Source organism: Lynx rufus, unplaced genomic scaffold (assembly GCF_022079265.1).
Source record: "Lynx rufus isolate CCGP_SWC_20201006 ecotype Redwood Valley unplaced genomic scaffold, mLynRuf1.p SCAF_24, whole genome shotgun sequence".
Lineage (NCBI taxonomy): Eukaryota > Metazoa > Chordata > Mammalia > Carnivora > Felidae > Lynx > Lynx rufus.
In genome coordinates, this window is record NW_025814839.1 from 19,957,821 (window position 1) to 19,971,843 (window position 14,023).

The window sequence follows — 14,023 nt, forward strand, 5'->3', positions numbered from 1 at the left end:
AACGCAGTCCATAGAAGTACCCACACAATGCATCCGGGCACTGCCCGGATGGAAACAAGGGTATTTCAGGAGCTTTGACAGTCTCCTTGATGCCCCTTAGGTCTTGGTCAACATTCCTCCTCCCAAAGGAAACCACACTGTAAGTCCTACCGTTATGGATTAATTTTGTCAGTTCTTGAATTTCTAAGAAATAGAGTCAATCATCACACGCTGTATGTTGTGTGTTTGGGTTCTTTCCATCAACAATGTGAGACTCCTCTTTGTAGAGTCCCATGCTTCTCTTCCTGCTTCTTCTGGCTCTTTTTAATTTTTCTGAGTAGTGTTCCATTGTGTGGATAAACTGTAGTTTAGTTTTCTTTCCCCTACCAATGGGCAGTTGGGTCATTTTCAATTTCAGGCTATAATGTTTAGGCTTACGATGTTCCTGAATGTAAACATTCTGATAGGTCCTTTGGTGGAAAAAAAATTTTTTTTCTGTGCATACGGTGATCCAGAAATGAAATTCTTGGGTCTACGCATCGGGGCTTAGTGGCTACCACTGAAACGTTCTCCCAAGTGGTTGAGCCAAGGTGCTCTCCGACCAGGAAGTCTGAGGTTTCTGGATGCTTTGTGTCGTCCCCAACACTTGATGATATCAGACCTTTGACTTCAGCCATTCTGCAGAGTATGTGGGTGATATGTCATTATGGTTTATTTATGCTTATTTCCTCTTTTAGGTATGTTTTTTTTTTAATTTTTAACGCTTATTTATTTTTGAGAGAGAGAGAACCAGAGAGAGACAGAGTGCGAGTGGGGAGGGGCAGAGAGAGAGGGAGACAGAATCCAAAACAGGCTCCAGCTCCGAGCTGTCAGCACAGAACCCGACCGACGCGGGGCTCGAACTCATGAACCGCGAGATCATGACCTGAGCTGAAGTCAGGCACTTAACCGACTGAGCCACCCAGGCGCCCCATTAATTATGTTTTTGATTTTAATCCCAGTGCAATTAACACACAAGGTTACATTCGTTTCAGGCCTACAATAGAGAGACTCAACATGGCTATACACGACTCAGTGACTGTGGCTTAAATTTTCATTTTCCCAATGACTTGGTGGTGCTGAGCCATTCTTATATGTTTAGTGAACATTTAGGGGGTCTTCTTTTGTGGAACCAAAGTCTCTTAAATATTCCAGTGCATCCGTCGAACCTGCACCTGCCACATTTGCTAAGAAGTTTAACTTGTCCATCAGCCCTCGAGGCGCACTCCTTTGTCAGCAGGTAGGTCACTCCTGCTTCTGAAGCTGGGTGGAGGATTAACTAGAGGCTGGTCCCCACAAGGTGGCGCTGTCGAATGCTAACCTGGTGCAGCCTGGTGCACCCCTCTTCTCCACGTTGAGGACACTGCTTCAGATCCCCACCCAGATGACAGGGCTGTTCCATGCACAAAGTCTCGGGCAAAATCTATTAGAGGTCACAATCGCTCTGCAGCTCCTTAAGGGGCCGCGACCATGGGCTCCACCCGCTTCAGCCACTGCCCCTTTTCCCAAACGCCTGGATGTTATTGTGGGGGCCGCCTCACTAGCCCGGACTCTTCCATCCTTCCCAGCGAACTCCACTGTGGGGCTCTTGAGCTCTCTGCAACCAATTTGCTTCTTCCGAGACCTCTCCAGTCTCTCAGGGAAGTTCATTTGGAATGGTGAAAGGAAAGGGGTCTGGCCTCTCCCCTTTTCCTATCAGGAGCCCCTTTCACACTTGTTCCTGAGCAATGGGTGTCTATCGCCTTAACCAGAGGGACCATGTATGTGGCTCTTCTATGATCCAAGAGGTTATCCCGGGGTGACTTACTGTGTTCACTTAGGGAAGTGGCTGTCAGGCTCTTTCAATTAAAATAAAATAATTATAAGTTCTGCTCCACCAAGTATCTCATTGCAAATATTTACTCCACAGGGGTGGTGTCTTGATTAGAGATCATGGATTAAAGCACATGAGATGCTTGGCTTTGGAAGGTGGGCGAGAGGTCTGACTTCAGCGAGTGACCTAGAGCAGCTGGCTACTGGGTGTTGGCAGGTAACTGAAGCTGTGGTTGTGGGTGAGTGTGTCCAGGGGGAGGGTGTGGAGAAAAGAGGAACAGACCAAGACTGAGTCCCAAGACTGGGGTCGCGAAGGCAGGGGAGGCTGAGATGTGGTTTGCACCTGTCTCTCAGGCCCACCACGAAGCAGTGATGTGACTGACCTCGGGGCTGGGTGGGGGAAGAGAGGGTGGGTGTATGAGCTGGGAGGCAGGGCACACGGTCAGAGGCGCACTGTAGACCGTCCCCCTTGCTGTTCTGCAGAATGGACCAAAGATGTCGGGGCTGGGCAGTTGGGGGCTGCAGTGGAGGCCGAGGGAGGAGGAGAAGGAACACGGTCTTGGGACCATGGTGTCTGGGGAGTTGGGTCCATGGGAGGGGTTGGAGGTGATGGGGCAGGAGGTTAGGGAACAAGAAGAATGATGAATATGTCTTAGCTCTCAATCAGTGGCCCTCTGCCTATTGGGGAAGATGAAGGGGAACCACAGCTTTGGGCAGAGGGGCAAAGTCATGAAGCCGAGTTTCGGTGTGTTGAGCTTGGGGAGTCTTACAGCTATCCATGTAGGGGTACTGCTATGGGCTGAACTGTGTCACCACCGCCCCAATTTACATGTCAAAGTCCTAACCCCCTGGATCTCAGAATGTGACAGTATTTGGAGATGGGGTTTTTATTATTTTATTTATTTATTTATTTATTTATTTATTTATCTATTTATTTATTTTTTGAGAGTGCGTGCACAAATGGGGGAGGGGCAGAGGGAGCGGTGTGGAGCCTGACGCGGGGCTCCTTCTCATGACTGTGACATCATGGCATGAGCCGAAATCAAAAGTCGGACGCTTGACCAACCGAGCCCCCAGGTACCCCAAGAGACACGGTTTTTAAAGTGGTGATAAGTTAAAATGAGGCCATTAGGCCAGACCCTAATGCAATGCGACTGGTGTCCTTACAGGAAGAGGAAATTTGGGGGCACCCAAGTGGCTCAGTCTGTAAAGCGTCCAACTTTGGCTCAGGTCATGATCTTGTGGTTCGTGAGTTTGAGCCCTGCTTCAGGCTCTGTGCTGACAGCTCAGAGCCTGGAGCCTGCTTTGGATTCTGTGTCTCCCTCTCTCTCTGCTCCTTCCCTGTTTGTGCTCTCTCTCTCTCTCTCTCAAAGATAAATAAACATTAAAACATTTTTTAAAAAAATAAGAGGAAATCTGGATGCACAGAGACTCAAGGGGTGCATGCACAGAGGAAGGACAGACACAGTGAGAAGGTGGCCATCTTCAAGCCACGGGGGGAGTCCCAAGCATCCCACACCTTGATCTTGGGCCCTAGTCCTCCAGGTCTGTGAGACAGTACCTCTCTATTGTTTAAGGCACTCAAGTCGGTGGTACTTTGTTACAGCAGCCTGAGCTGACTGATACAGACACCAAGGAGGCCGCGACCCTGCCTTTGGGATGCTGTGTCTGACGAGTGGTGGGAGGACCAGACGGGCTGGCAGCCTTCCCCTCCACTCCTCTCCATCGCTCTGAGCCCTGCCCACAACGCCTGCTCTGAGCATCAGAAGGCTTCCAGTGAGGCCGCCCTGGTGACGTCTGAAAGGTGACTTGAAGGCACCTCGCTGCTGCGTCACCCTTCAGCACCCATGATGCTAAGTTACACCTCACCTCCCAGGGCCCACATCTGTGCTCGTCACAGATCCCACCAAGGCTTCTCATGAATATTTGCCGAGCCGTTCAGATATGCAGTGGAGAGAACAAATAATAAAGAGAGAGAGAGAGAGAGAGACAGGACCACCCCACCCCTGCATTTGCATCTCCCCCAGACAGGACAGAGTCAAGGATGCCGGTACGAGGGGAATCTGGTTTGAGAGCGCCAGCTTTTCCAGGGGGATAAAGGGAACAGCTTCCTGTATAATGAGATTGACTCTTAAATTGAACGCGCTAGCACTTTGCTGCAGTTCAGACTCCCCTGCTGTGCGTTTATTCCCAAGGCTCTAACATTAAGACATCGTACATACAAGCTGGGAGCATTCAATTAGGTTTTCTGTTATTAATCAGTCAATTAAATCCCAATCTCTGGGATATACATTTTCACTCTTAAAGAGGTGAGAAGCGTGCCGGGGCCCCCAGTCTGGCTTGGAATTCCAGCACGGTGTGGAGGGAGAGGCTGGGGACCCGGGGACACCCGACAGGAGAGAAGCGAGCATGGGGTGGGTAGCAAGAGACAGTGGAGCCTATGGGCGGTGTGGATGTTTGGTTTGTAGAGGCTTCTGGAAGGAAGACAGTTTGAGGTTTTCTTAGGGGGAGGAGCAGACTAGAAGCCAGGAAGAAGAAGGCCTGTGAGTTGCGGAGTCTGGCGGACGTCAGAACGAGGCCTGCTGGGAGAAATACAACTCTGTCGCCCCGCGCCTCAGTGTTCCCATCTGCAAAATTGGAAATTCTTACTCCTGGTCTTGATTTCTCCCTCCTTCGTGAGATGCCAGCCAAGAAGATAATGGATATGGAGACCTTGTGTAAGCGAGCCCATGCTGGAGGGCATAGACGTAGTGGTAATGACAGACAAAATAATGTCATTCATGTGTAAATAAATTGAGGACAGCGACAGTCCCGTTGAATGTGTCAGACTGCTATGTAGACTGAGTGGCACACAGTTTATTAATTTCTCTGGATGATTCCAAACAAAGGAAAGAGAATATTTTTACCCCAGCTAATACTTCTGAGCCTGCTCTAAGAGATGCTTCTGCAGATTCACGGCATGCCAAAGTATGGTCAGACTGTAATAATTGGGCAACATTGAGGGAGGAGGGGAGGATAAAGAGAGGGTCCTAAAATCTTTTCATTATGAACTCAAATTTTATTTATATTCATCATGAGTACCAAGCAGAAGAAAGCTGTCAATCTGTCGATGACAGTGCGTCCTTAAAGAAAAGAGGTAAGAACAACTAATAATTAGTACATAAATCAATTGCAAGGAAGTATTTGGGTTTGTGATTAGCATACAAGTAATTTGTTGTTTGACATTTTTAAAATTAAGTGTTGGTGTAATTAGCACATAAATCATTTGCACATGGGTGTTCCTGAAGTGTCTGTTGTGTAATTAGACATAAATCATTTGTATTTGGGGGTTTCTAAGGTGTTTGGCATATCATTAGCACATAAATCCTTTGTACATTGGTGTCTCGAAAGTGTTTGCTGTGTAATTAGCACATGAGTTATTTGCAAATATGTATTTCAAATTATTTGCTGTGTAATTAGCATGAAAATCACCGGTGCACAGAATTTTCTGAACTATTTAGTGGGCAGTGAGCACATACTTAATTTGTAAATGAGGGTCTCTAAAGTGTCTTTTGTAATTAGCACATGTACCAGTCGTATATGTGTGTTTAAGCTGCTTGATTTGTACTTAGCACACAGATCATTTTGTGAATGAGTTCTCTTAAGCGATTTATAATTTGCATAGAAATCATTTATCAATGGGTGTTTCTAGAGTACTTGATTTATAATTAACACATATGCAATTTGTAGATGGGTCTTTAATAACTACTTGAAAAAAGTTCTTCCTCTCTTAAGAGATACTCTTTTATCCTGTTTACATTTGCTGAGCAAGCCTAATTGCACTTGTAGAAAGAAAGCATTTATCAGTGGCTGAATTTTTATGCCTTCTCACTCATTGAAAGTTTGGAATGCATATCTCTGTTCTCAAAATGCTTCATGAGAGTCTGGTGTTGACTAAAAGCCTGGTGCTTTCCTAGAGATTTTGGTAGAATCTCAAAGCCCCTCTCATCAAAACGGATGTGTCTCATGTGTTCCAGGGCATCATAAAGTGTCCTGTCTTGGGCGCAATAGTGAGGCTCTGATGAAAATAATCATGGGCAACACCAATTAATGAGTAAACATGAACTTTTTTCTAATAAGATGCCCAATTATCCCCAAAATGAATATGAAGGAACCAGAAAAGAGGTTTAAAATTTCTAGCACTTAGTGGGTGCCAGGAATCATCCAAATTATACTAGGGAGAAAGCTCAATTAATTATAATAACCGTCCTGAGAAGGAGTCATTGTAGCTCCATCATTAACCAAGGATACAACAGAAGCATCCCATGGGGCACCTGGGTGGCTCAGTCTATCGAGCATCTGACTCTTGATCCCATGATCCCAGGGCTGTGGGATTGAGCCCTGTGTCGGGCTGAAGATTCTCTCTCTTTTCCTCTGCACCTCTCCCTCACACACTCTGTCTCTCTTAAATAAAAAAAATAGTAATAAAATAAAATTCCTTAAGAAAGAAACACCCCAGAATTAAGAAAAAAATCTTGAGAATGAGTCTTGAAAAGCATCATTACATTAAGATAAAATAATAAACAGATGACCATGGCTACATGAATTCTGGCTTTGAATCTCAAAGGCAAATTAAAAACTCCTTTAAAAATTTGAACAGGAAAAATTAAACAGTAAAAGAATCATTTTTACCTTCAAAAGGCTAAGATTTCTCCTCTGCAAAAAAATAAAGGCCCCCAGAAAGGAACAATAAAAGAAGAACAATGGTGACCCAACAATTTTATACCCAGCCAAGCTGTTTGTTTAATGTATGAAAGCAACAGAAGAAAACATTCCAACACACTTAAAAAGTCTGGAAACAAAAAACATATTCTCAACTGCCCTTCCTCAAAAAAAATTTGTTTTTAATTTAAGTAATCGCCACACCCAACATGGGGCTCAAATTCATGACCCCAAGATCAAGAGTCGCCTGCTCCGCCTACAGAGCCAGCCAGACGCCTGTCATCTGCCCTTCTTGAAAAAAATATTCCTTAGAGGTATTCCGGCCAACAAATGGACAGATCAAAATCCAGAACATCAAAATGATGATCCAAAAGTGTTTGCACATAAACCGTTTCTTGGTTTGAACCCAGCAAGAGATTCTGTCTGAATAATGCAATGAACAGTGTGACTTTGTGTTTGGTCCTGGGAAAGAAAGAGAAGACATGCACCTGAGGGAGACTCTCTGTGGCTGACTTCTCTCCCCTAGAACAGGAACATATAGGAGATGGTGCACAATCCCACGGGATTCCTGAGGTCGGGTCCAAACTCAGTACGTCCCTTCTTCTTTTTCCACCCCCATTTCCCCACCTACCAGAAAGGTGGAAATGAACAAAATAGTTAGGACACCTCCAGTCATAGGAGACACCCCCCGGCCGTATTCAGAAAGCCCTGGAGATTACGTAATTAAGCACCCACGCTTTGCCAAATCATTCATACTGGGGATTCCCAACCTTCAGTTGATAACCCAGCCAACAGTATCTGTATCAGCAATGCTATAATTTGCTTAAGATTTTTCATTAACTGAATAAATATGTTCACTTAACGAACACATGTATTTAATATCTAATTTAATTTGCAGCAATTATTATGAAATAAAGTGGTTACAATTAAATTATTAAAATGAAATAATTTAATGTATTTTTAGTAGGTTCTTTAAAAAAACATATTTATTTCAAAAGCTTCTTTGCTCATTACCAGCCATTAATAGAAGGCAACCACAAACAATATCAAATTTCGCCATTAATAGGATATACAGGGTTTTGCTGATGTTGTTGTTAGTGTGTATTTATTTTGTCTCTCTTTTACATTTTAAGTGCGGCTTTGATTGGGATGTAATTTACAATGAGTGGTCTTTCACAGTTCATTGGGATCTTTCTTCTTTCTTAGGGGTTTGCAAAAATAACGTGGCAACTCACAGTCAAGGCACCTTTGAGTGGGCAGAACAGGAATATTCCATGCTATTATAGGTGGCCGGACAGATACCGCGTCTCGCTGAGAGTGCTGTGTTTGAAGCCTGCTTGCTGCTAAAAAGGGAGGCTATTGCAAGTGCTAGAGAGGTGTTAAAAACAGAACAGTAACAAGCGGGATCTTCCCACATAATCTGGAACATCAAAAGGGATTTGTGGAAGGTCTATCTCATTCCCTACGTCAGGGCTACCGAAAGCACTGTCCTCCCCAGCTCCAGAAGCACTCCTCCCAGGCCCAGCACAGAACAAGAGTGCACAGTATTCTTGACGAAGCTCGCTCCTGACCGTCCTTAAAAGAACGTGCAAAGTTTAGTTGGCCATCGCCCGTGTCTTACCGCCAAGTCAAATTTGCCCCAAACAGAGCAGATTGTCTCCGAGCCTTCAGGAGTGGGATGTAGTCGAACACCTTTAAAATAGAATACAGCTGGGGCTCAATGGTCTCTTTAATGGTGTCTGTGCAGAAGCCCAGGCTCAGGGAGGTTTTCTTGGCTGTTGCTGGATCTGTGCAGAGCACTGGATGCTTCAGTCCTCCTTAACCCTATGCTCACTGCTCCCTGGACACACGAGTAGCTCGGAAAACATAACCATTCTGTCTCAGACCTTGTCAGCAACCGTGGAAACATTGACATGGGGCGGGGGTGGTGACGAGACTCTCACCGGGAGAGGGCACGGAACCACGTGGCGGGTGCTCGTCCACAAAAACAGAGCTACAGAGAGTGGCACAAAAGCTACTTTTGCTACTCAGGAAGTTGAGAAATTGTTTTCTAAATATAAAGCTGGCATTGAATGGCCTGCGTCACTGGGCTTTATTTAAATCAAGAGAGATCAAGTGGTTGCCCAGAGGTAGATATTAGGTGACATCTAAGTGTTGCCTTTTTCCTGAGATCCTCAAATGACCCAAAGTAAGTGTTTCTCTCTCTCTCTCTCTCTCTCTCTCTCTCTCTCTGTATATATGTATATACATTTATATGTGTTGACTATATATTGAATGTATATATTTAAACTAATATATATTGAATAATTAAATAGAAATTGAATATGTATTCAATAATATGTACTGAATAATTGAATATACACTAAATATATATAATGAATGATTAACTATAACACAATGATAATGTAAATGAATAACTGAATCTATCAGTCATTCACTCATATATTTTCTTGTTTTTAGTTTTTGTAATGTTTGTTTTTCAGAGAGAGAGAGACAGACAGAACACAAGCAGGGGAGGGGCAGAGAGAGAGGGAGACACAGAATCTGAAGCAGGCTCCGGGCTCTGAGCTGTCAGCAAAGAGCCCGACACAGGTCTCGAACTCATGAACCATGAGGTCATGACCTGAGCCAAAGTCAGATGCTTAACCACTCAGCCACCCAGGTGCCTGGGTTTGAGGTGATTTTTATGTTTTTCCCACTTTTTAGTACATTAAATTTTTTTTAACATTTATTCAATTTTTGAAGGACAGAGAGAGCATGAGTAGGGAAGGGGCAGAGAGAGAGGGAGACACAGAATCCGAAGCAGGCTCCAGGCTCTGAGCTGTCAGCACAGAGCCCGATGCGGGGCTCGAACTCACAAACTATGAGATCTGACCTAAGCCAAAGTCGGACGTTCAACCGACTGAGCCACCCAGGAACTCCTAAATTTTTGTTTCTAAACCATAGATTCATTTTGTAATGGCGATGATAACATTGTTTTCAAAGAGGACAAAAACAGCTGGATTTAGCTTATCTGAGAGTACTCTACCCAAGTACTCTACCCCAGACTTTCTACTTATAGGGATAGATCATATATGTAATAGATATGTATTATATTATTATATGTATATATATGTATTATATGCATATATGTATAAATATGTATTATATCATATGTATATATGTATATATATGTATTATATGTATACATGTAATATATATATTACATATATGATTTATCCCTATATCTGTATGTATATATAAATATAAATATATAAATGTGTTGTGTATACACACACATATGTATGTATACATATACATATGTATAAATGTGTGTTTGTCTACACACACATATATATGTATTAATCTAGCTTGGATCGGATTGTATAATCCACGACAGAAGGTGTCTCCTAATTTATTTCATTCCACACTCATGGTTGTCCCTAGGGACTGAACTGGGAGGCCCCTTAATGCAAGCCATTTTTAATGGTTTTGCTTCCAAACTGGCTTTCTAAGAAAACAGTCCCAGCAGGTCAACAGAGTGAAAGCAGCCTAGAGGACGTCTGGGAGGAGGGTTTTCCAGATTAAGTTACAGCTGCAGGGGAAAGTGGACTGAGCGCGTTTTCTAAATAAGCCTCGACACAGCCTAACCGAACATCCCTGCTTTATTTCTCCTTGTTAGCTCTGACCTCTCTCCCCTCACCCAGAGCTCTGCCATGCACTCAAGCCTAATTTGTCCAAATAAAACCCGACTGTTTTGCAAGCCCAGGTGAAAGAGACATACTTGAATACATCTTTAAAGCCAAATACTATATGCACACACACACACACACACACACACACACACACACAGTCGGAAGTCTGTTCTTGCTCTGTGAGCCCCCATTGAAAACGAAGAGTGGGAGAAGTGATTTGATTTCAGGGCTGATTCCCTGGCTGTGTGGCTTTAGGTAAATTCCTTACTTCCCTTGAGCTTCTCAAATGGTCAAAATGATCTACCAGTGCTCCCATCCAGCCCTGGCATTTTTGACTATGAGAAATGAGGGGACCCACAGGCATACTAAACGCTCCTGTGTACATTCACAAACTTCCTCTTACCCCTGCATTCATTCATTCAATCAGTCAGTCTGGCCCTTGAGTGAACAGCAAGGTGGTGAGGGAAAGCCCAAGTATAATCAGACAGACCGGTATTCAAATCCTCGTTCTGTGACCTTGGACAGCTCCTTCAAAGTCTGGGAACCTCAGTTACTGTCTGTGTGCTCCATGATCCATGCGGAGTGCCCATCGGAGGGCCTGATACCAAATGAGAGGAGACCAATCTCAGAGGACCTCTTCACATGCTTTCTTGGCCGTATGAAGACTTTCGCTTCCAGCCCAGATGAACTAACAGGGCCTGGATTTACCCTCCCACCTGAAAACAAAATAAAAACAGCATATGAAACAATGGTTTTCAAGACACTGGACATCAGCCAGCAAAGAACAGTGGTCCCGGGGACGCGACGAGCCCACAAATCAGTCCTACAGACGCCCTAGCTTCTTGCCCAGAGAGGCATTCCAGCTCACGGCACCGAGAGGGGGTACCCAGGCAGACAAGGGGTGTTCCTGAGTCATGAAGACGGGGCTGGGTGTCCGGGAGGCCCAGAAAACCACAAGCCTGTAGAGCAGCATGCCAGACAGGAGAGGGTTGCATATAAAAAGAGCTACAGAGATTTGCAGAGCGTTATCCTTTGGTATTTGGCCGAAGCCCTATCAGCACACGCTCATGAGAAAATGACCTGAGGCGAGGGGGATATGTACTGAAACAGCATCCAGGAATAACCCCCGTCCTCTCAGGCAGACCTCTCGGAAGGGTATTGCCTCAGCAGTGGGCAATAATTAGTCTCAGACCAAGCACTTCTTGGGTCCCACATGACAGAGCTTACAAGCGAGACCTCAGAGGATCAAACTCTTTCCAAGTAACTTAAGTGCATCCAGGAACAAAGCTTCAACAGAATTTATAGAAATAACAAAAATATCCAGCTATTGCACGGCTAAAATTCCCAATAGCTGGCAAGCGACTGAAATATCAGACATGCAAAGAGGTAGGGAGCATGTAACCCCTAAGGGGGAAGGAAACCAATCGGATGAAACTGACCCCGAAATTACAAGAACATTAAAAGGGCTTTTATAATTATATTTCTTATATGCGTGATAACCTAGAGGGCGGAGTGAGCACATTAAGTGGAGTCATGGAAGATATTCAAGCACATTCCAGAAATGAAAAAATACAACATCTGGGATGAAAGATATACCTGTTGGCATTAACAGCAGCTTAGACATTGCAGCAGAAAATATTAGTGAACATGAAGACACAGTAACTTAAAAAAAAAAAAACTCAAACACACAGAGAGAAGGAGAATTTAAAAATGGAATGGAGCTTTAGTAAGCTGTGGAGAAACTTCAAGAAACCCAATATCCAGGTACTTGGAGACAGAAACCTTTGACGAAATTGAGACTGAACATCTTCCACAGGGAGATGGTCCATTTAAAATATGGAAAGAAAATAAAAATGCGTCCACAGTTCTATGCCCAGGGAAAATATTTTTCAAAAACAAAGGTGAAATAAATAGTTTCCAAAGAAGGACACATGAAAGCTGAACCAGTTTCTCTATGAGACATGTCAAAGAAAACCCTGTCAGTCAAAGGGAAATAATACCAGAGGTGAATGTGTGTCTATTCAGAACTAAAGAACACTGAAAGTGGCCACTGCGTAGATGAAAATCTTTGTAACCTTGAGGCAGGCAAAGCGTTTTTGATAGGACACTCAGAGCATGGTCCCATAAAGGAAACTATTGCTACATTGGACCTTATAAAAATTAAGAACTGCTCTTTGGAAAACCGTTGCTAAGGGAGTGTGTGTATACACAGATGGGGAGAAAATATTTGCATAAGACATATCTGGTAAAGAACTTTTTATCCAGAATATATAAGGAGCTTTCAAAAGTCAATAATAAGAAAAACAAAACAAAACAAAAAACGTGATTGAAAAACATGCACCCGCTCAAAATCAATGCTGAAATTATTTCCAAAGAAAAAGTTTAATGTGAAACAATGGACAAAAAAGGGTTGTGCAGGCATGTGAGCAAAGAAGGTATACAGGTGACAAGTAAGCACATGAAGCTCAACATCATTCATTATTAAGAGAATGCAAATTCAAATCATGAGAGACCACTGAAGCTGATCAGACAGTCCAAAATTTCATTTTTAAAAATGTTTATTTATCTTTGAGGGAGAGAGAGAGAGACAGCAAACAGGTGAGGGCAGAGAGAGAGGGAGACACAGAATCCCAAGCAGGCTCCAGGCTCTGAGCCATCAGCACAGAGCCCGACGCGGGGCTCGAACTCACGAACTGTGAGATCATGACCTGAGCCAAAGTCGGACGTTTAACCCACTGAGCCACTCAGGTGCCCCAGAAGTCCAAACTTTCAAAGGCTCTTCATCCCAAGTGTTGATGAGGCCATGGAGAAACTGGAATTCTCATCTGCTGCTGGGAATAAAAAAAGTACAGCCTTTTCAGAAAACGGTTCGCAGTTTTGAAAATCTTGAAAAACATACCGCGACCAGATAATCAAGCCATTGACTCCTAGGTACTTCCCCAAAATAACTGAAAGCATACGTCCTTACCAAGCCTACACCCAGGTTCACAGCCCAAAACGGTCCTATCTCAAACCTGGAGGCAATCTAAATAATGCCCCTCAGCGGGCTAATGCCTCAACAGACTCTTTTATAGAACGGAATACTACTCAGCAGTCAAAAGGAACGACCCACTTGCTAAACCTTGGGTGAACCTCCAGGGTATCACTCCGACTGGAGGAAGCCAGACACAAAGGACTACATGCTGTATGATCCCATTCATACAGAATTCTAGGAGAGGCAAATAATCCAGAGTGACAGAAAGCAGATCAGCGGTTGCCTGGGATGGAGGGCGGTAGAAGTGGAGGCTGAAAGCAGAGAGAGATTACAAGGTGGCCCAAGGAGACTTCTGGGGGGTAATTGGCACGCTCGTGATCTCGAGGGTGCTGATGGTTTAACGGTGTATACATATGTCAAAAGCAATGAAGTAAGAAGGCGTGGAAAAAGGAAACGTAAGCGCAGACTCGGGTTCCTGGCAAGTTGTACCCGCTGTTGGCTCTCGAGCACGGGGACCACAGCACTTGTCTGAACTTGAGACTGAACTTGAGTTCAAGCATTTATTGCACAGGAAGCAGTGGGGACAGCTTTGACCGTTCACATCACGTAGCTCTGAGTTCATCCTGCCTCAGGCTTGCGATGAGAATCAGAACAAGTTACTTCACTTCTTGGAGTCTCAGTTTCCCTTTCTGTAAAGTGGGCACGTGAACCAACACCCGGATGTTTATTATCGCGTGTATAATCATTGGTCCACATGTCCTGCTGTGCCTTGGCCGACAGTGGGAGCTATCGATGTCTCGTTGTCCCCAGATGAAAAGTGATGTCATGTGCCATCCAGCACAGA